The 25,200-nt window shown below is 42.3% G+C and overlaps 1 long non-coding RNA gene across 1 annotated transcript; it reads right to left on the reverse strand.

The window, feature by feature from the left end:
- Nucleotides 1-678: 678 nt before the first annotated feature.
- Nucleotides 679-12,911, reverse strand: LOC131910762 (uncharacterized). Its single transcript, XR_009379214.1, has 3 exons — nucleotides 12,801-12,911; nucleotides 2,290-2,385; nucleotides 679-786 (listed from the first exon to the last, which is right to left on the reverse strand). It is a non-coding gene; the product is annotated as an uncharacterized LOC131910762 (long non-coding RNA).
- Nucleotides 12,912-25,200: the final 12,289 nt, after the last annotated feature.

The following is a 25,200-nucleotide window of genomic DNA, read 5'->3' on the forward strand; positions in this document are numbered from 1 at the left end:
CATGTGTGTGTAATACACATGCGCATGTGTGCACATGCTTGTAGATGCCCAAGACTAACGCCTGGAATCTTCCTCCATCACTTTCCCACTATTCTTTTGAGGCAGGCCCTCTCAATCAAAACCAGAGCTCACTGATACACCAGGCCCACCAGCTCCTTGCTCTGTGGAGCTCTGTTTGTCTCTCCAGGATGCAATTACAGAAATGCCCCATCACCCACCAAGCACATGAATTTTCAAAATCCAAACTCTGGTCCTCTATTTCTGTGGCAAGTGCTCTAACCTCTGACCCATGTCTCCAACCCCAACTGGTTTTCTTGAAAGTACATCGTATACTGAGAGGTTACTTTAACTCTCACATCATTTGAATGACATTTGATTATTTCTTGTCCATTTCTGAAATGAGTATCACATCCGGAAGCCTTAAGGAGGGCTTCTTCACCGGGAAGACGAGTTTCTCCTTCTGTTCATGTCTCTGTCTTTTCTGAGTCCTTGTAATGGCGACTGTCGATTAACAGGCTGTCCTCCTGTGTTTGTGGGCTTTTCTAGGGTGGAGCCATTTCCTCGTTACAATTGCCATTCTGGAATCTGCGTGAATTCTTCACTTGGGTTTTCTTTTACTCGATGGGATAAGCTTCCCTTCCGTGACTGCTAGTGATGTGCAAACTTGTATTTATGCTCCTGCGACTATTTCTTCCCTTGATGACAGAATTCTTTCTGTACCTCCTCCAGTTAGGAAAGCCTGCCATTTGGTGTCTGCGACAAGCCATCTCGATCTGTCTCAGGAAGCTAGCATATAAAACACAATTAATTAGTGACATTGAGAATAGAAGGCAAAGACAAACAGGACAGGAAATAGACTGGGGATTCTATAGAGGATATTGCCCTCAGCACCAATGACTCCAGAAATAACTAATAATAACGTTGTGAGTTGTGGAAATTCTATTCTCGGGAATGCATTTGAGGTCACAATTCAAATAGGAATTATCTTGGTTTTCCTGACTCTTTTTCCCACCCTCTCTGCAGTCCTGTTTTCTAGTCTCCCTCAAAAACCACCAAATAAACCCCAAGCATTTAACTCTATTAAGAAAAATAAATGTCTTATCCACCTGTTAATAGGACTCCAATGCTAGGGTCGTGGAGGCCTGGATATGCTTTATCCCACCCAGCAATAAATGGCAGAGGAAGAATGTGTTAAAACGGAACTGCCTTTTTGTACTTTAAGAAATTTTAACCTGATACTTTTTAAAACTTTTATCCTTTTCCTCAAAGGAAAAGAGTTTTTGTTTTTTTTAAGTAAAACAAATTGTACCACCTGGCATCAAAATTAGAAACTTGTTTCAATAATGAATGTTTTCATTCTTTGCTGAAGTCTAGATGGTAGGATGTGGAGGCCAAAAGAGGTTTCCTAGTGGGATCTGAGCTTGCTTTACCCAGCAGAGCTGCACTGGAGGACTGCTTGACCATGTCCATGGTTACTAGGTGATTGGAAGGGTCTACACTTGGCTGAGCTAGGGAGAGTTCTTTGCTCCACCCCTTGGCATTTCTATAAATAGTCCTTTAGAAGAGACAGAAAGGCTGGTGGATAATGATCCAGGCCCTCCCAAGACTATCCTGTTTCTGTCTCTCTCCCCTCCATCCTTCTATCTAAATCTCTCATCCCTCTCTGATCAAGAGTACCCTGTGTTAAATTGTGGGATCCCAGCTGGGCTCCCACAGTAGGACACAGTAGCTACTGTACGCAAAGTCACAGTGTAAGGTGCTGACCATTGAACAAGCGCACCAAGGCCACAGAGGGGACAGCTTTTCAGTGGAATGATCTTTCTGATGCTCAAAAACCAGCTCAAAACTGCAGGGAACTTCTTAAACATTTTACTGTTCAAGATAAATGGAGATGTCCAACTGTAACATCATCTACTCTCTATCAAGATAAAAGCACTTTCTGGATTTATTTAGTAGAGCCTAATATTCTTTGGATGATATATGGGACATTTTTTTCATGAATTGTTGCCTTCAGGTCCAGTTCCACGTTGATCAACCCTATGACATCATTTGCAGTTTGAAAAGCACTGGCATGTGCATTTCTGCATTTGTGAATATGAGTTTACAATATTAACAATTTTTATTTATTTATTTATTTATTTATTTATTTATTTATTTATTTATTCATTTTCCTTTTTTATTAAGAGATTTTTCTATTCATTTTATGATCCAACCACAGATTCCCCTGTTCTCCTTCCTCCGAGCCCCCTAACCTGCCCCCCCCATATCAACAATTTCAAAGTGACTTACCATGACGTTGATAGCAGGTAGTAACCTTTAGTTTTGCTGGAGGATCTATTTCAGAGAGACTTCAGAGTTAAAAGCTGACGCCAAGAACTTACTTTGCTGCCAAGGAAAAGTGACCTTGAGCCATTTATTAAATCATTTAGAGTTTGTTTCTTTGTTTGTAAAAACAGATTCATAGTAACATGTCTGACAAAGTTAGTGTGAGGTTGAGTTAAAGAGACACAAGACAAAATGCTTAGTGTGGTGATGTGCTTTGGGGAAACAGTCAAAACCTGTAAAGACAGAACAGCAGGGAAGGGCTCAGTCTGCAAGACTGGTATCTACTGTAGGTCAATCAGTTCCTGAGTGAGCAAACACCATGGATTGGCTCAGTAGCAGCAGCATAGTTCCGACCTACAGGTCTCCTGCTTTCTATTTCATTTGTAGACTAACTTTCACACATAGAAGATCTTTTCTATGTGGAACATTGACACAGAAATCTGGGCTCATGCCCATAACCCCAGTACTTGAGAGGTGGTAGAGGATTAGCAATTCATGGTTACTCTCAGTTAGACAGTGAGTTTCAGGCTAGCCTGGGTTATAAGAGGCTTTGTCTTAAAAAAAGAAAATGTGCCCCAGAGGAGGGAAAAAACAGCACTGGTTGAGAAAACACAAAGAGGCCTGGAGAAGGGGTGGATCTCCACTAGCAGGCAGAAAGAAGGGTAAGTCAAACGGCATAGTGATTCATGTGTGAATTAGAGTCATGATTTAAATACATCACCTCTACCCCATTTAACAGTATGAAATAATTTTTAAAATGATTCCCCGAACTACTTCAACCAAGACAAAATTGGGAGGGGGAGAAAACATTAATGACAATGACAAGGGGAATCAGTTTGGGGCCTGAGGCTCGTAGAAGAAAGAGGAACTGTCACCAGGAGCCAGTTTAGCAGACTGATGCCCATGTGACATTCCAAACATGAAAACTGTACATCTTCAACAACTTTAGACATGTTTACCATCAAGTTCCTGTAAAGATAGAACATGGTTATGTACATACAGACCTGTTGTCTTTTCAGGTAGCTGGGTTGGTAACTACTGACACCCAGTGAACAAGTCAAAGAGGAAGAGTAGGTACATGTAAAGTGTGTGTGACAGTTACCACTGACTGAAAACCAGGCAAGAGCTACAATAACCCAGGAAATCTGCCTCTGGGCACGTCTAAGAAGGATTACCTGACTAGGTTAGCCTCTGAACATACCTATGAAGGAGTATGTCAATAACATGGGAAGACACCCTAAGTGTGGGTAGCACACTTCCCTGGACTTGAGCTCTTGACTAAATAAACAGGAGAAAGGTAGCTGAGTCTCAGTTTATCACTTTCTTCTTCATAACACTTCTCTGGACTTGAGCTCTTGACTACATAAACAGGAGAAAGGTAGCTGAGTCTCAGTTTATCACTTTCTTCTTCATAACACTTCTCTGGACTTGAGCTCTTGACTACATAAACAGGAGAAAGGTAGCTGAGTCTCAGTTTATCACTTTCTTCTTCATAACACTTCTCTGGACTTGAGCTCTTGACTACATAAACAGGAGAAAGGTAGCTGAGTCTCAGTTTATCACTTTCTTCTTCATAACTGCAGATACGACAGGGCCAGCCGCTTCAAGATCTCGTTGCCTTGACGTTTCAGTCATGATGGACGATATTCTTAAACTACATGCTAAAGCAAACCCTCCCTTACTTACGTTGCCTTTTTCGGGTATTTCATCACATCAACAGGAAAAGTAACTGAAACATAAAAATTGGTGTGGCTGCTACGATAATGATAAGCCTGACCATGTGGTTGTTAGACATTTGGGACTGACTTGAGGAAGGAATGTTGAAGAATTTAGAATTTTGGGCTTGAAAAGCCCTTAAATGCTACATTAATGAGCCATTGAATGGGTCTTAGAAAATAAGAATGCTTATCCAGTGGGCCTGGTCCAGTTCCATGGGGGCTCCTTAGCCATTGGTTCACAGTTCATGCGTTTCCACTAGTTTGGCTATTTGTTGCTGTGCTTTTTCCAATCATGGTCTCGATATCTCTCGCTCACACAGTCCCTCCTCTCTCTTGCCGATTGAGACAGCTGTTTAGCTTGAACTGTTTGGGAGGCCCCCAGGCAGTGGAGCCGGGACCTGTCCTTGGTGCATGAGCTGGCTTTTTGGAGCCTGGGGCCTATGCTGGGACACTTGGCTCAGCCTTGGTGAAGGGAGGAGGGGACTGGACCTGCCTCAGCTGAGTCTACCAGGCTGGACTGACTCCCCAGGGGAGACCTTACCTTGGAGGAGGTGGGAATGGGGGGTGGATTGGGGGAGAGGGCTGGGGGTGGGAGGGAGGAAGACACAGGAATCTGTGGCTGATATGTGAAATTAAGTTAATTATAAAATAAAAATATTTTTAAAAATGTAAAAGAAAGAAAATAAGAATGCTTAGAGAAACACAGACAATGGGGGGCTCAGCCCATGAACTTCCAAAGGAGGAACAAGAACTCAGAGAACTGGACTAGAGACTTATATAACCTGTCTGCCTTCTTCCCATATCTCATGAACTCGTAGAAGGCGAAATTTAAAAGTAGTGGACTAATCTTTGTGGTGGAGGAAGTTTCAAGACATGAGAACATTTGGACCATGGCTCGGCTATTTCTTCCTGCTCTTTTTCAGGTCTACGGTGAAAAGGAATTGAGCAGAATGAGATAAAAATGTGGTTTGGTGAAGAAGGCTGGATAAATAAAGTTAAGAACAAGGAGAGTGAAGATGGAAAGTCATATGTAATTGTTGGAGAGATTGGTGCCATTAAAAGATAAACTTTCTGCTCTGCACTAGGACAAGACCCCACCCATCAAAGCCTCAAACTTGTAAAAAAGCAATATCATTTCAAAAGAGAGAGCCTAAACTCAGAATGTTGAAAGAGTCCCCTGTACCTAGAAACTACCTCGGGAAGTATTTCCCCAGGATCAGCGGACAGAGGTTGCTGTAACTATGGTCCACAGATCTGGCACCAAACTTCATAGAAGCTTCCTAGTGCCATTGGCTTTGAAGGCATGAAAGTTGAAGAAATGAGGGGTCATAGAAACTTGCACCTCAGTTCCAGAGAGAACCACTGAGGTCAAGCAGAGTGTTGCAGAGTTGAACAAGAGTTGCAGAGTTGCAAGAAGGCCCCAAGAGGACATGTAAGGAAGCTATCTATGATCAAGCCCGAGTTTCCAGGGAGACCCCAGGATGTTGGAGATGCCAGAATAATAGGATGTCTTCCAAAGAAAGTAGCCTGAAGGAGAGTCTATTTAAGAGAGAGGCCATGTAATTTGCAGGCCATGGAGCTGGAATAGTTGGGCTACCTAATCTCTTTGGTGCCCAGATAATTTCATTATGAGTCTCAAATGATGAGTGGCAGACACGGAGCTGGAGGATTTGCTATTTGACCTGATGTGTTTCAGGTTTCGATTTTGGTTTTTTGTTTGTTTGTTTGTTTTGTGGTTTTTTTGTTTGTTTTGGTTGAATCTTTCCTTGCTATGCCCTCAATTCCTCTCTTTGGGAATGGGAGCTATCACTCTGTACCACTGTGTGTTGGAAGCACATAATTGGTTGATTTTTACAAAGTATCATAGTTAAGTGATTGTCTTGAGTTTCAGAAGATACTTTGGACTTTTAGTATTGGTACTGTTAAAGACTAAGCAAAATTCCACAAACTAAGAAGCTAATAAACAACAGACACTTGTTTCTTCCAGTTCCAAAGTTGATGTACCAAAGAGCCAGGGTCCAGAGGTTTGGTATCTTCTAGAATATGCTTTCTGGTTCATAGATGATATATCCACCAGTGTTGCCATCAGGTAGTGGGAGGGAAGCATCTCTCTAGATCTCATTTAAAAGGTCATTAGTCCAATTCAAGGGGTTCTTCCTTCACAGGGTACAGCTCCATCTCTAAATACCATCACTTTGGTGATCAGGTCTCAATGTGGGGAGAAGCACACAAACATTCACACTGAAGAAAGAGAGTAATCGACTTGAAGAGAAGGAGGATATTCAAGAGAGGCACTGGTATTTCCGGTTTGGGCTACCAGAACCCTAGAAAGAGGTTGCAATTTTTATTTGAAAATTATTTTAAAAATTGTCTTCAAGACATGGAAAATTTCCCCCAAAATTTCATACCAAAAGAAAAATAAAGCTGAATTCTGGTGCCAGCCAGAGGAGAAACTTATCTCCCAGGAAGAGATTCTATATAATTTGTCAGGTCACCTTTCAGGCTAGGATGGAGCTGAGATGATAATGAATTGGTGATGGATGGGACCACACCTTGACCAGCATTGCTTAGTGGTGTATGCCTCCGGCCCTCTATTTAAACCCACCTCAAGTCAGGACTCTGAGGTGAACCTAAGGTCACTATGCCTATTTATTTGTTCCTGTTCACAGTTTGGCAATACTGAATAAATCTTTCTCTGCTCTTTACTATCATTTATTTCTTTAATCCACTTGTTGAAGAGAAGTGACTGAGCCTGGTTTGTAGCCAGAGCCCCTAACAACTCCAGTAACTACATCCCATGGATTTTCTCAGCCCTATCGTTTTCTTTTCTTTCTCATACAGAGAAATGGTAATGAAAGATTTACAACGAGTAAAAGAAAGAACAGGAACAGCGGACACCACAGACTAATCAGATGGGAAGAAACCTGGAAAGCCGTGTAGTCTGATCTTTTGGTTTAACCTCTCAGGAAGTCTTGGCCTTGAAAGGTAAAGTGACCCTTCCAAAGTCACAAAAGCTAATGCAATATCTAAGACTCGAATTCCAGAGTCTTGATCCCATGACTCCAAGCTACCTCTTCAGTTCAGCTCAGCACCCAGCTGGCATGGGTCCCGTCTACCCAGAAACCTGACATTGTTTCCTTACCTCCCTGACAGCATTTTGGTTTTCAGTACCTGACCAGACCATGATCAAGTAAGGTAGGAATGATACTAGACTGTTGGCTCAGTCTCCCCCATTTTTCAATATGTAACGGCCTTCGAAGCTTTCCTGTTCTTAGTTGCTGCTGTCATTTTTAGAAGGATATCTGTTTGGGTATTTGATTGCTCTTGACTGGATAATTTCTATTTCTTCATAGCTTTGAATTTGTTTTTTGCTGGTTTCCGTGCTTTTAGTAAGCAGAATACAGATGTCACCAGAATACAGATTCAAAGAACTGACAGACTCAAACACAGTCAGATTGTATATACGACAATGCTCCATTCCTTGAAGAGCATATTAGCGTTCTTGCCAGTGTATGCTTTCTTCCTGCTCTTGTGTGGAGTTGGAGTCCTTCAGCATGCTTAGGACTAAGCTGCTAAGAGAGTGCACACCTCTGACTGACATATTCTTCACAATACTGTGCATTGTGCTGATATGCACAGTTTACCCCCTTGTCTTTATTTCTTGTCTCATGGGCTTCCTAGTGTCCTGTGTGAAGGACTGTTCTTTCTGTAGACTCCTCTCTCTTGGAATGTTACTGTTAACTTGTCACTGTTACACGTGACAACTGTCTCAGATGTGGCTCTGACCTTACGTCTCCTCCCTCTGCGCCTCCTCCTGTTTATCTAAGTTCTACAATGATCCTGTTTTTCTGCTTTCGTTGGTTTCACCAAGGCATCCAATAAAGAACTCCAAGACTGGGCTTCAATTTTTCTAGGAGAAAACATCTTGTAAACAGTGGGCGTCCTTTGGAATGGTTCTTTGCTTCTTTCTATCTTATCTTAAGAATCTTTTCCTTGTTTGCTAATCTAAGTCACCATTTGAGTAGCATATGACTAATAAAATAAGCAAGAATTTATTGTGCTTGCTATATCCCACCCACTCAGCTAAACATTCTAATTTGATCCTTAGGACAAGTTTTTAAAAAGTTAGTAGTGTTAGCTCATCTAAAAAGATGTAGAAGTTGGTACCCAACTTTTGTGAATATTAGTAAATATTAATATTTTAAATATTAGTAAAAGATTTATGTGATGTAAAAAGAAACCAAAATACGACCTCTTTGACTAGTAGGAGGAAGGGAAGTCATTCAGTACTTAGCTACCTTTGCAATTTGTGTTTCCTCGCAGGGAAGCCAGGGAGTTTCCCACCAAGGTTATTACAGCAGTGGCTTCATAGAGTGCTATTGATGACAATTGCATTCTGCAGTAGCATGCCTATGAGAACTATTCAAGTGAACTACAAACGTTTACAACAACGGTACATTTGAGTTTACATATGGTTAGCTCAATTCAAATGTTTAACAATAACATGAACATTATATTAGTAACTTTATTACTCACTGGGACACAGTACCTGACAGCAGAAACTTAGGGCAGGGAAGACTTATTTACACTCATGGTTTTGGAGATTTTTCAGTTTATCATGGTAGGTGTGGCTACAGAAATGGTCCCCAGCTCCATCCACGGTAGCAGGATCCCGAGGTGGAGTTGTTCTTCACTCTTCAGCCAATCAGGAAGCAGAAAGCAGAACTGGAAGTAGAGCTAGACTGCAACTCTGCAAGATCTGGCCACAGGGATCTATGGAACAGACCCACCCAATCGGGAATCAAGTAACCCCAGAGATTCTTCAGATACAAACCAAAACAAATGCATAAATAAATACATCACTGAGAGTCCTAAGGCTGTTTTGCTCTTCAATAAAATTTTATGTGTGATTTGCTAGTACATCACTCCATCCTCATGGAAGGAGGCATGGCAGCCCTGCTTTTAAACAAAAGCATCCTTTAAAGCGAGTAACTCAATGGCTGATGCCTGACAGTCTCACTGCCATTTCCCTGTACTCACTCTTAAGACCCAACGTATCCAAAGGTTTCCCCGCCTGCCGACTCATAGTTCTTAAAAGGCAGTGTAGGATCTAGGGGTGCATCTCAGTGGGAGAGTACTTGCCTAGAATGCATAAGACATCGGGTTCAGTTTCCAGCATTTTAATTTTTTAAGAATTAATTTGATATGTTTAAATAATTGGACAATTACTCAGAATCAACGGATTACATGGCTAGCAGTTACTGAATATGAATGCTAAAGCTTTTAGCAGCCTGGAGTCTTATTAACTAGCGAATGAAACAGAACATTTTAGTTTAGTGATTGACTGTGGTGACATTACCCTTCCCTTCCTCCCTCCTCTAGTCCATGTGGAATGAAAACCTCAGTCCAGGTGTGCTAAGACCATTCAGGACTGGCTGTGAGTGATAAACAAAATTATCAACTCCATGTTGGGTCTTTCAAGGTTCTGAATTAGCAGGGTTCTTGCAAAGGGCCAGGAGCTGCGGGCTGTGCCTAGGTAATGCTGGGTGGAAGAGCAGCATTAACTCACCACCTTTGTGACTCTTTGTAGCCATCACTCAGCGGATCTGGGACTGGAAGTTTCCTTTTTTCCCTGGGTCCCTTTGTGAGCAGCATGAAGAGGCTGGGCAGTGTGCCTGAGTACATTAGTTCACCAGCATTAACATCCCACTTGCTCATTCTCCAGAACAAGCACTTTTTCCCTTTAACTGAGACCAAAGTTTCCTCTTCTCCTCTTTGTGATGTGGAAATAGATGGGAAGAGATGAGTCTTACTAAGTCTTAGTGAAGAGGAGACGGGGGCCAGGGATGGATACTTTTTCTTGAATCCATAGAAAAGTTCTTCCCTATAAACAGAGCAGTTGCTGTTATGAAGTACAAAACCACATTGTTCCTTTCTTTAGTTCTGAATAGAGTTGGTTACCCTTTCAGTGTAAGTGTGAAAAAGGGCAAAGAAAGAACATATCCACATTCAGCAACTTTAAATAGAAGCATTTGAAGAGCGCTAGTATGCCAGTTATAAAATGATGAAAATTCATCAGTGAGAGTACGTGGCTTTAATTAGTTTCTGAACTATACTCTAAAAGGAAGTTCACCGAAGGAATACTATCACAGCAAATGGAATGTTCAGAGTCTCAGCTTCAGGGAGAAGTCACGGCGGCCACATCATCTCTTTCAGGGCCCAGAGGATAAAGTGTTCAAATGGGGAGCACGCAGCAGCAGGCGTTGCTGACGGCGCTCTTTCTGGAGCGCTTTGGGCGACTGTCCTGCCATACTGAGAGACAACATGAGGATTCTGACTACCAAACCCTACACTCTGGGTGGAGTTTCTTAACTATTTAAGTATGATGCAAGAGGATGCCCATGGGAAAAGCACACTTCATTGCAGCATCCATTCATTCACTCATTCATGTATTCATTTATTCATACATCCATTTATTCATAGCTATGAAGGTGTTAGATGCTTTATCTCCTGTATCATGATCTGGGAGGACCATATGCTGGCTCTCCTCTACCTTTTAACACAAACATTAAAATGAGAAGCAATCTACAAGTTTACAGAATGCTTTCTCTTTGGATGCATGCCACGTGGGTGCAGGTGCCCACAGAGGGCTGAAGTGGGCATTGGATCTCCTGGATCTGTAGCTCCAGGTGATTGTAAGCTGCCCAACATGAATGCTAGGAACAAATAGGATCCAAACTCCAATACTTGGAAAGAGCAGCAAGGGCTCTTAACTGCTAAGCCATTGCTCCAGCCCTAGAGAGCTCTGATTAAATACCCACAACAAATCCCTAAGAGTAAAGAGTTTCTGGTAAGATTAGGTAAAAGCCCCACTAACTAGGCTGATAATTTTCATGACTCAAATCAGAAAAACTGAGTAAGGTGTTAAGTATAGCCATCACCGGGTGTGAAACAAGTCACACAGTTTCTATGAACAAAACACACACAGCACGGGACCAGGACCATTGGTTAGACTGCAGTCAAGAAGTCACTGTGAGTATTAAAGTCTGCTTCAGGGAGCCAGGGAGCCAAACAAGACAGCCAACCTTCAGCCAGGTAGTGGAAACAGTTCGTTTCTAACTTGTAAGCTGTGCAAGTGAAAAAGGTTCTGTATGTAAAGTCATGAGCAGAGGCAGACACAGCTTTCTCCTGGCAAACAGACTCCATAGCCTTTCCCAGAAAATACCCAAGATACAGAAGACTTCCAGCAACGCTTGTTGGCTAAATGATCAACTGATTTGATGGCTGACATGCCATGAATTGCCATGAGCTTGCAGACATGGGTCTTGGAGAGTCTTGGAGTCTTATCTCCATTTTCAGCATCCTCCTCAGGGTGCTTCTGCACCACCATCCCGTTCACTTTGGGCAGGATGTTACTGACTCTGTTCTATGGCAGATGTTGAGAAGGATGGGAAAAAAAAGTGTCAGTTCGGTTGTAAGCTGAAGGTTCTTTGCAAGACATAGTCATATGGGAAGTTCAAGAGCTCACCAAGTGGAGTGTTCCATCCTCAGGGACCCAGAGAAGTGGAAAACACATGCCAGGTCGGTTAACCAGAAGTCTACATCTCTTGTGTTTGCTGGACTTTGAAAATCAGACAAGATATGGGTGTAAAGGGAAAAGTGGGAAAGCTGTTCTGCTGGGACCACGGAGTCCAGAATGTGCCTGTACAGAAGGGGTATGTGTAGTTTACATCTGAAACAGTAATGATGGGAAGTGCTGGCCACTCATATTAGTCACTAATGGTCCCTCTTCATGGAAATAAGTGAGGTCTGTTGGATGATGGAGACTGTTAGTCGAAAGGTTTTATTTGTTCTTTTGGGTTTGAAAAAAAAATGTGCAATTTTGGAATCAGTAAATAACACAACGATTTTTCCCAATGTTTAAGACCCATAATAGAAAGGAAAATCTGAGAAGCAAATGGTATAGGCAAGAGACCACTGATACATTAAGACAAATTTCAATATCCAAGCTGAACACTTATGTGGCAATGGGAGGAAAAGACTGAAGTGAGGGAAAACGAGCAGGAAGGGCCCCAAGGCTTAGAGCCATTTGAGATACCAAGTTCATCAGCGCAAACAAGGTGTTAGAGGGGGAGACAGCAGGAAGAATAGGGGTGTGGTTATTTAAAATCTGACTTTATGATAGTTCTTGTAAAACTAAGCAGAAATTTCTTATATCAACTTTGGACAGAAGTATTCAGAGCAGAGAAGACTAACTGTTGAATTAGGAGATTAATGTGACACCAACCACGTGTGGCACTGAAAAGTCGCTTCACTTCTGGTGACCTGGGTTTCCTGAAACATCAAGTGTGGGAATTAGATGCAGTACCCCTGGGTATCCTCCAGTTCTGATTTTCTATGGCTCCCTGAGACTCTAGCACCTGTTTTCAATTTGAGCTCTTACGTGCATTTCCTTATTCTTTAAACCTGCCTTTTTAGTAAGCTGTGGCACTCATTATGGGGCTTCCAGTCATTTCTTTTATTCTAAAGAGAACACATATTCAATTTTTCAGCTCTAGCCATTCCAGGTCCTTCATGTTGAAACCATTTTTGTGAGAGAACAGCTGTTAAAATCATCGCTGGGTTTTCGTGGCAGCTATGACTGGGAAGCCCCACTGGCCAAACACGTTTGAAAGGCTCTGCCTGAGAAGGCGGTCTGCTTACTTCGATGAGAATTTGAAGTGATGTTCTGTACTATTGAAAGCTGTTTTAACTTACCTGGAGCAAGAAGGAAGGCCTCCTGACAGCCCTGTAGCCTGGACTTCCTTGTTTCTGCCTCACACTTCTTCCTGTTCGACGCTCAACATTCTAGAGCTTTCATTGCAGGGTGCCGGTGTTCCGCTTGTCATTGATGGCTCACCTTCTTTCCACTCCTTTCAGTTACCGCCGGGTTGAGGGTCAGTTACCAGTCAGCCAGACAAGCCACGCCTTCAGCCAGGCACCAAGGGAAGGAGGGCAGGCTAAGAGGAAACAAAGAGCAGGGTTCCTGAAGTCCCTCTGGCAGATTCGCCAGAAGGGATGGGGAACTCTGACTCTCCCTGTAGATGGCAAAGAGGTGCCCCTTGATGACTCAAACAAAGATGATACAATGAGCCGCAGTCACCCTTCGCTAGAGAGGAAATGGGCAGGGTTCCTTGGCCCTCCACTACTAGCTGGAGTCTTCATCAAGATAGTCACTAGGGAGTCCTTAATGCCTAGGCTTCTTCTCACAGCTAGTATTAAAACAGAAACTGCCTGTCACGGGAACACAGCCAGTCAGACTACAAACAGCAGGACAGCAATTCAAGGGACTTCCGGGAAGTATTACCCTGTCTCTTCTACCGGACACTGGCTCAGGTTCCTTCTTTAGTTTCTAGGAAGAAAAGGTCTTCCCTTCTTGAGCCCCTCAGGACCCCTACCTAGGTGTTCTTATCTCTCCTGTCATCCCCCACCAAAATATCTCCACCACACCCCTTATGCTTCAGCAAGTAAGATGTGTCCTGCTGTGAACTGAAGACAGTATGATAAGATCATCAGGTTGCCCTCACCATTCCTCCTATGGTGCAGAGGGCTTTCTTCCTATCATGCCCCTCCCACTCCTGTGGTGGGGATGGGGTGTCAGGCAACTTTCTGCTGCTGCCACAAATCATCTAAGGAAACCCACTAACAAAGAGGAAAGATTCGTTTTGCTCACAGGCTCAGAGGTTTTAGCCCATGATCTCTTGAGCCCATTGCTTTGGGCCTATGGTATGTCATGGACTTTTTGCTGGGGAGATAAAAGGAAAAATCTATTCAACCCAGATAAAGAAGGTACCAGTTGCCTAAAGAAAAATTTCTATCCCAGTCTGGCTTGGTAAACCAATACATTTATTGGCATTATTTACAGGAATAAGAGCAGTGACACCACTGGGAAGTCCTGGGGCAACTTACAAACAGGTAAACTATTGTAAAAAAGAATTCCGTCCACAGCTTAATATATTCATAAAAACTACACCTCTGATGGGCCCACTGGGAAACGTATAGACCACTACACCACTGAATCTCCCCTTAATTCCCTGGGACTGTTTATCCCTTAAGTACCCTCAGAAAAGGGAGGAATTTTCTGAGCCTACTGAGTCTCTGCCTTCTTCCCAGAGGTAACATTAGCAGGTCTGACGTCAAGAGGGTCTCCTACTAGTGACCCCAACTGCTCTGGTTCAAGGAGAGTCAGCCCAGAGGAAACTGATTGCCATTAGTTGTAAATGAGTGCTGAAGTAGAAGAGTGTGTGACATTGCTCTCTATGGTACCTAGAAAGGAAGTGGTGGACACTGAGATCCCAATATCCCAGTCAAGGACACACCTCCTAATGAGCTAACTTTTTCCCACATGACCTCACTCTATAAAGGCAGATATCACTGAGAAAGGGCCATCCACCCTCAAGGAGGTAAATTAGCCATTTGGGCACTGCAGATAAGTCTCTACAGCCTAGGTGATGGCAAGGGCTGTCTGGTCTGCTGCGGGGACAGCAGTGAGACATGCCTTTCAGAAACCATGAAGGAAATACCAGTCAGAGATGAGACATGAGGGGCAAAAGTCTATTTTACCTTTTCAATTATAAAAGGAGGTGATTGTAAAAGGGGCTGAGGTGAAAGGTATTAGAGGTAAACAAAAATTTTTAATTTTTTTTTGAGATTGTAATATAATTACATCACTTTTCCCTTCCCTTTCCTCCCTCCAAACTCTGCCATACGACCCTCCTTGCTCTCTTCCATGGCCTCTCTTTTCATTAATTGATGCATCTAGTAGATAATTTTGACAAATTTTTTTTGATGTGTCAACTTAGCTAGGACCCTAGTCATTTAATCATATGGGAGAAAGCACCATGGGGCTTATGGCTGAAATCCCTGAAACAAAACAAAGACTAACGAGAGAAAATGTGAATTAGTGTAATTAACATTGTATGTGACTTGGGGAAATCTGTGAGTGTTATGGACAAGCGGAAGAATGTGTTCTCATTGCAATAACCCGAGGGAAAGCGCAGCAAGACCTGGTCATCCCAGTTCTTTGTGGCATTTCTGTATAATAACCTCTCTATCTAGGCACAGGGTAGGTCACCTGTCACTTGAGTGTCCGAAATAGAGAAAGAAGAAAGAAGTTCAGAGAGGAATCTTGTAGATTTTATGGTCTGTTTTCGGAAGGCGACAGTGGCAGGAATTTCCTTCCCATGAGCTTTTCCAGGAGAGAAGGGCAGAGACAGTTGAGATACCCTCTTGCTCTGGTGGTCTTACTTTCCTTCATCTGAAAATACTCAGCATCCCAAGGTGCCATGTTTAGAGTGGGAAAGGAAGGAGAGGTGATGGGCAAGTAAGGACTCAGTGTCCACACGAATGGGCTCTGCCTGGATCTGAAGAGATAATGTGGAGAGCAGAGAACTGTTTTGTTTTCTCTAAGTGCAGGAGGTTCACATAATTAGCTACCAAAGTAATGAGATGACCCCAGAAAATCACCCAAATCTGCATGTTTTTCTTATGACATGGATGAAAACAGGCTATGCTTATGGTTGTGCCTTAGGAGATCCTGGGCAGACGATGAGGCTTGGAAGGGAGGAGATGGTGGAGGGAGGAGATGGCGGAGGAGATGGAGGAGGAGGTGGCAGAAGAGATGGAGGAGGAGATGGCGGAGGAGATGGAGGAGGAGATGGAGGAGGAGATGGCAGAGGGAGGAGATGGCGGAGGGAGGAGATAGTGGAGGAGGTGGTGGAGGGAGGAGATGGTGGAAGAGATGGCGGAGGAGATGGCGGAAGAGATGGCAGAGGAGATGGCAGAGGAGATGGCGAAGGAGATGGCGGAGGAGGTGGTGGAGGAGATGGTGGAGGGAGGAGATGGAGGAGATGGCGGAGGAGATAGTGGAGGAGATAGTGGAGGAGATGGCGGAGGAGGTGGTGGAGGAGATGGTGGAGGAGATGGTGGAGGAGGTGGTGGAGGAGATGGTGGAGGGAGGAGATGGTGGAGGAGATAGTGGAGGAGATGGCGAAGGAGGTGGTGCAGGAGATGGTGGAGGAGATGGTGGAGGAGATGGTGGAGGGAGGAGATGGCGGAGGAGGTGGTGGAGGAGATGGTGGAGGGAGGAGATGGTGGAGGGAGGAGATGGCAGAGGAGATAGTGGAGGAGATGGTGGAGGAGATGGCGGAGGAGGTGGTGGAGGGGAGGAGCTGGTGTGTAAGCCAAATTAGTAAACTGATTAATATGAAAGGGATAATGGCGCCCAGTTTGCTGTGATCCTTGATGATACAGTCTAGGAGTCTTGATTGCATCCATTTCTTTCCACCAGTTAAAGAATTAAAAGGCAGGAAATATCTTGAGCACCACAGATAGTGGAGAAATCTCAAACACTGCAGAAAGCAGCAGGCAGAATCAGCAATTGAGAAAGGGTTTTATTGGGGGAAACACACATGCAGCTGACACACAGAGAAAAGGCAGAGGGGGACTCGAGAAGCCAAAAACCAAATCTATTTTCAAGGGCTGGTATTTTGTTTGGTTCTGTTTGCTGATGGACCCACAACTGTCATGCCCTGAGTCCTGATCCAGCCTTGACTGTGTTGAGCCAGTCCATCTGGCCAGCTGATAAGAGACAAAAGCCGACAAGATTTTTTTTTTTTAAGCAGCCAGGCCTTTGTCTCAGGTCATGAGGGTGAGAAGAAGCCTACCATCTTGGAAGTTTGCCACCTTTACAGCCTAGAGATGGTCCCTCTTCCTATCTGTCTGCCTACCGGATTCTGTCTAACTCCTGGTCTCTCATTCATGAGCCAATAGAAGAGGCTGGTGCAGTGGAAGGGTCTGCCAAGCATGGCCCCTGGATGCTGTAAAATTAGTAAAATTAGTGCTTGGAGGGCAGGAGGGGTGAGAGCAGGCAGGGACCTTCAGGCGAGAGCCCGGGTGAGGAAGCACAGAAGGACCTAGGAGTTGGAAACCTTTGTAAGTATCCAGGCTCAGTCATCAGAAGCTGTGTGGGCTTGTTCTAGTCTTTTGTATATTGAAGTCCCAGACTTCTTCACAAGCCTCCTCTTCCCAGCCGCCTGTATTCAGCATCAAACGAAAAATAAACATGTAGAAGTCAGGGAAAGGACTATGCAAGTAAAGGGTGGTTGTTACTATTTCTCTAGTTTATTTCATTGTGTTAGGAAAGAACCCACAAAATTTGCAGAGTGAGAAGGAGGAGGAAGAGATATATAGAGAGAGATGGGGAAGCAATGACTTCTCAGAATAGATACCTAAGGAGTAAACACGAGTATCGAATACTTGAAGACCCCACTGGGTGAGGTCTGTTTAGAAAATAAAATTCTGTTTGACACAGTGGCGAGAACTCCATGCACTTCCCCCACTAGTTGGTGGGTGGGCTGAGGACTTGGAGGCCACTTACCGGTGCTCGGCTTGTTGCTAAGCAGAGCTGGTGTGCTTGCACTCTGGTTTATATACAGTGTATTGTTGTTTTGTAAAGCAAAGCACCCTTTAAATCCTGCATTTCTGAGATGAAGCATGGCAGGAAATAATTATATAAATCATCATACTTTTGCACCACATTTCCTTTTATTCCTCATTTGATACTCCCATATGTTAAATAACCTGGACCCTGAAATTATAATAGTACCCTTAATAGATTTGTTTATTTATTTTGACTTAGACTAAAAGGTTGTGGATATAGGAAGAGTTTACTTGGAGCTGTGGGTGACTTTTCTGTGAGTTAAGTTGATGGTTTGAAAGGGTTTCGATGACTCTTGAGAGCAGGGAGGTAAAATCCGACTGGAATCAGTAAGACTGCTCTCGGAGACTACAATAATACAAACCTGCTGTCTTGGACCTGAGTTTCTTGAGGTAAGATGTTGCTGCATGCTCCTCTTCTGCTTCTCTCAAAGAGGAAGTACAAGAAGAAAGGAGCTAATGATATTCAGTCAACACAGGCCTAATTAAGTCGAGAGCTGATTTAATTGAAAATGTCATATAGAAACAATTCATGTCTGAAAAAAAAACTACTAAACTTGATATTTTTACAGGTTCAGTGTTGGCCTTTTTATAAGGTAGTTCTAGAACAGCTTTCCCCAAAGCTCTAACATGATACCTGTGGTTTGTGGAGCCCCAAAGGTGTGCACAGGACAGGTTAACATCCTAGTGTGTTAGTTCTAAAGTGGATACGGCTCCAAAGTCATCTGCATCTAAAAAGTTCTGCTTAAAATGGAAAATCTTGGGGATGAAACTTGATCCAACTCCGTGAGAAAAATGTTTTTAATAAGCAGTTAAGGTTTAGATTATACACTAATTGGAAAGGGTTTCATTTTTTACAGCATAAATCATTTTCCTTCCCCTCAGCAGTATGAATTATTAAAGCAACTCCATTCCATGACATTCCGAGGCTCTGGACATTGAATGCAAGTTCACAAAGGAAATCCTTGATCCCAAAGAGAAGCCCTGGCTGGGCAGGAATGCCAGGATTAGTGCATGAGCTTGGGACAGGTCCACATCTACACCAAGTCGGTCCGAGTAGCCAAACTTCCCATGCAAGGGTCTGGGAAAAGGCTTGCTCAGAAAAGTGCTTGCCCCACAAGCAGCAGGGCCTGTGTTTAGTTCTCAGAAACAACAGGGGGGAAAGAACAGGCATTTGGTGTATGCTTGTAATAAAGGCAGGTAGGCCTCTGGGGTTTGCCGGCCAGGCAGCCCAGCTTACTTGGCAAATTCTGCGGAAATGATAGACTCTGTCTAAAAAACAAAAGAAAAGAAAAGAAAAAACTGAATGGCACCTGTGGAACACTTGAAGTTATCTTCTGTCACATGTATACAACACACACACACACACACACACACACACACGCACAAGCACGAGTGTGCGCACATTTCTACAGGAAATTTCATGAGAATCATGTGTCATGTAGAGGATTCTACTGTATCCAAAACACTGTCTCCAATTCTCAAAGACACGTTTTGAGAGTAATTCAGAAAAACAGAATACATGGGAAAGGCAGCTGTCAATCAGTGGAAAGAATTCTGGCTTGAAGGAGGTGAATTTCATTGTGGTCCAGTGTTGCATGCCATCTTAAAAGCAAGCATTTACTCTATTTGGGTTTCAACTTTTCATAGAACATCTATAAAAGAGTGGATCTAATAAATAATTTATAAAGCTTTTTTTAAGCCCTAAAATTCCAGCATTTTTGGCAGGACATTTTGAGGTACTAACTAAGGGCTGTCCCCCGATTGTTGTCTTCCCCATGGAGCCACTGGCTTTCATTACTTAGACAAGGGTAGATGCAGTAAACAATGAAGTCATCTGAATTATTATTGTTGTTTTTAAACTTGTATTAGCCACAATAATCTTGAAACCCAAGGCTTCAGATTGTAAGTGTGAGTTGTTTGGTAGAAGGGTCCCAAAGCATCTTGTAGAAGATGAGAAGCAAATTTTAAAGTATGTCCATGTAAATATTGTGGTATTATTTAAGAGCTAGCTCTTTACCAAGAGGAGGAAGCTGACTCTGGAGGGCAGAATCGGGGGTGGGGGTAGAGGTGGGGGTGACTGGTCCTGAGGTAGTGATGAACCCACAGGAAGAAGTCCACAGTTAAAGGAGGACCCAGAAGTAACAATAAAAGCCTCAAATATTCTACGGTTATTTCAGACCACAGAAAACCATTGGGTGGCTTCTCTAGCCTGGTGTCAGCCTCGGAGAGTAGCTGGAGAGTTACTAATGATGGTAAAGCGAGGGAGACCCAGCAAAATGCCTCAGGGCAGCCTCCCAGAATCCCACGCTCCCTAGCACGATGGAAAGCAGGAAATGTGTTCTTCAACTGGAGCAGTGACATGGCTAAGAAAGGGTTCTGAGAATAGAGATCCTTCAGAGACAAGGAGAAAAGGATAAAAGGGCTCGTTTTGGAGTGCAGAGATGAAAGGGAAATATGCATTTTCATCTGCATGCTGAGAACCTGGATGTTGGTGGTTAAGGACACACAAGGACTGGGCATGTGGAGCTCCGTGGCACTGGACCAGTTGTCCCTTCTTATTCTGTGACTAATTCCTAGGTATAGGACTACAAATCTAAGTGTAATGGACTGAGTTTTGTGCTTTGAAACTGTGACCCTCGCCCCATGTGATGGTATTTGATGAGGCCTATCAGAGGTAGTATGGATGACGTGATCATGTGACCGAAGCTCTCTGGGTAGTTAGTGCCCTAGTGAGACTCACCAGAAGTACTGGGCTCTGTCCCTGCCAATCAGGACTTGGGGCAGCCTGCCATAGCATTTGTGGTATGAGAAGCCAGGAGTAGCGCCTGCATCAGAGGCAGGACTGCGCTGTTGATCCAATGCTGGACTTCCATCTTTTCCAGACCTGGGAGAAAATAAGATTCTGTGTTTAACCTCCTAGTCTACGGTAGAATTTTAAAATGGCAACCCTAGCACACTAAGATCCCAAGTCAGGACAATTTTGAAAAGAAAGGGGGATATTACAATTGATTCAAATGATATATTTCAAGTATTCATTAAATATCTTCAATATCAGCACTTGGAAGGTGGAGGCAGGAAAATCAGGAATTCAAGACTGACCTTGGCTATGTTCTACCTTCTAGACTGACTTTTTATTTGAGTTTATGAATGGATTCAAACAATTCAGTAGAAATAAAATGTCTATGAATTATACCTGGGTTTAAGGCCAACCTGAGCAACAGAGAGAGAGAGAGAGAGAGAGAGAGAGAGAGAGAGAGAGAGAGAGAGAGAGAGAGAAACCTTCAACAAATTGGCACATGATTTAAATCGATTGACTTAAGTATTTTTGGCAGAAACTCTTTGCATAGTCACTTTATCTATAAAAATGATTCATAGTTTCATAGATTAAAGAAAAACATTAAAATTATTTATATTATCTTAAATATAAGTAAAAATAACACACAACATCTCTACTACTGATTCACTAAAAATGTTCTGTAATATCATATGTGATACATTATTTTCATAGGCTCTTACTTTTCCTAATGTTATCTTTTTAATTTTTCAAATATTCTTCGAATGAATATTTCTAATAATGTTTGAGATGGATGTCTGTCTGTTCTTCCCTGTAATGTATAACATTATAATTGAGAAAATACACTGGTGAGTGGGTCATGAATGGAGTCAATGTGGAGAAAATGTTACAAGTAAATGAGACCGTCAGCTCTAGCCTTGGGAAATGTGTTCACATACAAGACCAAATACTCTGTAGATAATGTCTCTTTGCCTCAGTTTGAGATTCTCTTTGCCACACAACATTTTATAAGGCAAAAACTCATAAAAAGAAATTCTCTGCTCATAATTCTAATGTGTTGCCAAATAGCTGCTCCAAAGTCACAGGGCTTTCATTCCATTCCAGTACATGATATAATCCAATTACCAAAAACAGAGCTTGATCAAAAGATTGTTCCTACAAGTCATTTACAGAATTTCAAAATTGAATCTTACACACTGTTTGAGCTCTTCATCACTTAATTTTCTCATCTTCCTGACTTTGTAGGAATCAGTTTGCCTTTGTAGTTATTGCAAAACCTGAAGTCTTCTGGCTTCCAACACATGAGTATCTCGAAAAAAGATTTCCAACTAATCATTTTTTAATTGAAGAATCATTCAGTGCCAACATGGAACTAGTGGGCTTTTATAATATAATTCTTCTGAATGCTGAAACATTCCTAATTCCAAATTAAATAAGAACAAGAGAAGCACACACCACCTTGCAAAATATAGACTGTGTTTTGGCTTGGTTATTTTGTTTTGTTCTGTACTTAACGTAACTTTAATAAATAGATTTTTATGGTCAGTTGTGTTAATCAAATGTTTTTAAATTCTGATGCTGGCAGCAGCTGTTGTTTCCTATGGGAAGCTGTTACAGTTTGCTTAATATGGTTATAACTTCTTTGTGTATGCCACCCAATTGCAAGAAGACTTTTCTCTGTATTTGATTGAATACAATTATAATTTTACCTATAATGTGTTCTGCTTTGCTAAATGTGTCCATATTAGCATCACAAAAACTAGTAATGCTAAGTTCAATGTTGAACTTTTTAACAGAGAATAGAGTCATGTCTACTCAATGACCTTTTAGAAACATACTTTATGTAGATTTGATAAACAACTAAAGAGAAAAAACATTGTTTATTAGTTATAACTTATTAAACTTTTACAAAACAGCATTCTTTATGTCTTTACAAATGTTTTCTGCTATGGTCTAATATTTGTGTCTTCCTACAATATATGTATGATTGTTAGTTTCAATTGCCAACTTGACACAATCTAGAATCACTGGGAATAGAGTTTCAATGAGGGATTGTCTACATTAGATTGGCCTTTGGGCATGTTTTGAGGGTAAAGGTTAAGTAAGTTAATTGATATGGCAGACTGAATCCATTGTGGGTGGCACCATTCCCTGGGCATGGAGTCATGAACAGTTCAAGAGTGGAGAAATTGAGCTGAGCACAAGCATATGAGTGACTGTGTATGCATTCATTTTTATCTGCTTTTTACTGTGGATGTGAGATGCATACCTGAATTTCTTGCCTTGGTTTATCCACAATGGTAAACTGTTATCTGGAGTTATAAGCTGAAATAAACCCTTTTCTCCCCTAAATTGCTTTCTGTTGGGACCTTATATCACAACATTGGAAATGGAACTAATACATGTTAAAAACCAAGCTACTGAATAGCACTACTCAGTTGGGCCTTTGAGAGATGAGCAGATCACAAGGGCAGACCCTTCATGATGAAGTTAGTGTACTTACAAAAGAAACCTCGGCAACCGCTTTGTCCTCTTACCATGTGAGGTCACCTCAAGAAAGAACTGTCTGTGTAACAGGAAACAGACTTTCACCAGACATGGACTCTGCAGATCCCTTGAGCGTGGACCTCCCACCTCTAGAACTGTGAGAAATAAGTGTGTGTTGTTTACAAGCTGCTCAGTCTATGGCTTTGTGTTACACAGCATCCTTCACAGACCTAGAGGTCTTCCTCTGCTGTGGAAATCAGCACATTGCAGCTGCCAGGTCACTTTCTAGTTACCTTTTTATTATGACAAAATACCATGACCAAAAGCAACTTAGGGAGGAAAGGACTTGTTTCAGAGTCTAGGTTACAGCTCATCACTGAGAGAAGTCAAGCAGGACCTGCCGTGGAGCCGTGAAGCCGAAACCACGGGACGGGACGGGACGCACTGCTTGCTGGCTTGCTCTCTGGCTTACACTTAGCTAGCTTTCACATACAGCTCGGGACCACCAGCCCAGGGAACTCTTCTACCCAGTTCTAAATGGTTTATATGAGATAGTGATGGCTAGAGTTAATTGTTAACTTGAAGAACTTTAGAATCACGTAGGAGAAAAGCTAGGCACACCTGCAGGGGAATGATCTTGATTTTGTTCATCGAAGTGGGAAGACATGTCTTAGTTATAGGCGACATCATTTCCTGGACAAGGGATCTTGGAATAAAATGGAAAAATAATGTTAAACACTAGTGAGCATGCTTCCATTTCTCCGTTCTGACTACAGACATACTGTGGCCAACTGCTTTAAGCTCTTGTACTTTGACCTGTGAGAATAAACCTTTCTCTGTTGAGTTTGCTTTTGTTGGGGTGTTTAATTGCAGTAACAGGGAAGGAAGCTAAGACAGAGGTTCTCTCTCTTCAAATCCTTGTTGTGGTTTCTGTTTCTCAGTTGCAGCATGACTGGCATAATACTGACTGTGAGAGAGGTAGGCTGGAAAGCAGACCTCGAAAGACTTCAACATCTGGCTGTGGTTTTGAACTTGATTGAAATATTGAACTTCTTACCAATGTGAAACAAGATTCAAAGAATCCAGTGCAAGTAGTGCCCATGAATCAACTTCATCAGTCTGTGGTGAGTAGTCACAACATAACTTCCTATTAAAGTTATCATTCAGGGGTAAAATGATTGCTAAGTCGTTATCAGTCTTGATGACTATAAAATCTATGGTATAGGATAGATTATTCTGGGTACAGATCAATTTTTATAAAAAGAATTAATAATCTCAAGTCTTTGAGCCATCAGAGGAAGATTAAAAACTTTTTCACTAAAATCCCTCTCAAATCAGTCTTAATTTTTATAGCAATATGGTCAATGCTGCTGACAGATTAAACTCTAAGTTTATTATATAGATAACATAGTTATAACATCAGTTAAATTTGTAGCTTTTCCAAATATATTATGTATGGAATGCTTCTACCAAGACAAATATCCTAGGGACAATCAAGTTTAAGAAGTCAAGAATTTTAAAAGCAGAAATAAGGTGTATATAACTAAAAACTGGAGCATGCAGTATAGTCAAACTATTTTGACCCAAGGAATCTTCAGAAAAAGTTAATTTGTCACAGTTTTCCAAGGTGTGATACAGATGTGTAGCTGTCTGCTGGCTAGTTGTTATGACAACTTGATACACAGTAGGGTCATCTGGGGAGAAGGGATCTTAATCGAGAAAATGTCACCAAGGATTAACCAGTAGGCAAGTGGTAATGCATTTTCTTGATTGTTATGACAATGCCCAGCCCATTATGGGCAGTTCAGCCCTGGGCAGATGGTTCTGGGCAGTAGAGGGAAGCAAAGTGAGCAAGGCAAGAGGAAGTAGCACTCCTCCTTGGGCTCTGCTCCAGGTAACGCCTCCAAGTTCCTGCCTGGAGTTCCTATCCTGTCTTCCCTGTATGCTGGAACTCATTCTGTAAGATGAAATCAACCCTTTCTTCTCCATGTTGCTTTTGGTTGTGGTGTTTTATCACCGCAATAGAACCCTAATTAAGACACCATCTAAAACATTTCTTCATGTATATTACGAGGCAGATTCCAGATCTAGTGACCAAAGCTACAGCCAAGATCACACACATTCTCTTCCATTTTTGAGCCTACCTCATGAACATGGAGCTTCACTTTAATCAGGAAGCATCATCCTTTGAAGAAGGAAACTGCCGTTTTGCCACAGGATATACCATAAATTACCTTCCAGGAAAACTCCATTTATTCACTAGAATGATAGTAAAAGAAAAATTACACTTCTCATATATTACTACACACCAACCCTGAAATAAAACGCTCTTTGTTTGCTTGTTTGTTTGTTTTGATCACAGTCTCAGTCCACGCAGCTCAAGCTGACCTCAAACAG

This window comes from Peromyscus eremicus, chromosome 5 (assembly GCF_949786415.1).
Source record: "Peromyscus eremicus chromosome 5, PerEre_H2_v1, whole genome shotgun sequence".
Lineage (NCBI taxonomy): Eukaryota > Metazoa > Chordata > Mammalia > Rodentia > Cricetidae > Peromyscus > Peromyscus eremicus.